Source organism: Staurois parvus, unplaced genomic scaffold (genome assembly GCF_062004578.1).
Source record: "Staurois parvus isolate SC_StPar_1 unplaced genomic scaffold, SC_StPar_1.0 ptg000946l, whole genome shotgun sequence".
Lineage (NCBI taxonomy): Eukaryota > Metazoa > Chordata > Amphibia > Anura > Ranidae > Staurois > Staurois parvus.
This window is the reverse complement of record NW_028318742.1, coordinates 73,914-75,372: the sequence shown is the minus strand read 5'-3', so window position 1 is coordinate 75,372 and position 1,459 is coordinate 73,914. Positions and strand designations below refer to the sequence as shown.

The window sequence follows — 1,459 nt, the reverse complement described above, 5'->3', positions numbered from 1 at the left end:
CACCCAGTACTTGGTCAGGGGGCTCTCCCGAAGAGAAAACCCCCTAGGGACAGGGGAGGAAGGAACCAAAAGGCCACACATCCTCCCCCTAGACTTCAGGGCAGGCCCGAGGACCCTCACCCTCCATCCTGTGAGAAAAAACACACACATAAGTAAGAAAAAGTGACAAAATGTGGGAGATGAATAAATTAAATAAATAAAAAATAAAAAAGTGGTCGTGGCAAATAGTGCACAGACCAGGACCTGAGCCCTGTAGCAAAAATTGCCTTGGTCCTAGCCAAAAGGCCTGGTCCTAAGGGCGCTGTGCAGGAAAAGTGGAAACACAGTGACCATGTGCCATTTTCACACTGTGGGGTCCCACACCCGGGTGCTACTAGTGGCACCCCTGAGGCGACTACTCAGGGGGCACTGGTTTGCGGACTTTCTGCCTTCCCGACCCCTGGCCAGACAAGGTAGATCCGTCCAAATCAGGAGGTACTGGGTGCTTCCGGTCTCCTCAGGAGAATTACTCACGGGCCCCAGCTTCTACTCATGGGCACCACGCTTTCTGTTTCCCCGGTACTAGCCATCCAGACCCCCATCATTCCAGCAGGGGTACTATACAACCAGCCATTCCAGCAAAGCTAGAATGGCCGTGGAGCACCCCCACTGGACACTGATAAGAACAGATACTACACTTGATCTTAGCCAAAAGGCCGAGAAGATGTTTAATACGCTTATGTTTTGCCTCCCCCCACCCACCCCTCCAATCAACATGCTAATCAAAATCTTCAATAAAACCATCTCGTTTTCAGTACATTACTTTTGACTTAGTGACATCATCACTAGGTGTCTGTGCTTCTCTATGCAGATCATGGCTGGTGGGATGGGCCAGCAGGGGCTGCACATATGTTCCTCCAAACAGCACAGCACCCTGACTTAATACTCCTCTAAAGAGTCCAGGCCTTAATGCGAGCAGTAGGCTGGCTCTTGGAAGGAGTTATGGAAATATCAAAATGCCTCGATGGGTGGGTGTCAAGTCTGGAGGAGCGGGAGTTGCTAGGCAGGCTGTATTTGCATACAGGTGAAGCCTAGATGTGATGCTGAGCCAACATGGTTGAAAAAATTGAGAACCAATGAATGGAAGGGGCAGGCAGGCTGGGGGCGGAAAGAGCTACATCAGTGGTACTCAACCTTCCTAATGCCGCGACCCTTTAATACAGTTCCTCATGTTGTGGTGACCCCCAACCATAAAATTAATTATCCAGTAATTATAATTCATGAGTGTCGTTTTACCTCCAATACTGCTGCTTTCAACACAGTAGCTGCTTTCAACACAGTAGCTGCTTTTAACAGAGTAGCTGCTTTCAACACAGCAGCTGCTTTCTACACAGTAGCTGCTCTTTACACATCGGAAATATGTGTTTTCCAATGGTCTTAGGCGACCCCTGTGAAAGGGTTGTTCGACCCCCAAAGGGGT

General features: G+C 49.4%; 1 pseudogene; it reads right to left on the bottom strand.

Moving 5' to 3' along the window:
- Positions 1-589: 589 nt before the first annotated feature.
- LOC149441794 (U2 spliceosomal RNA) lies at positions 590-707 on the bottom strand (annotated as a pseudogene).
- Positions 708-1,459: the final 752 nt, after the last annotated feature.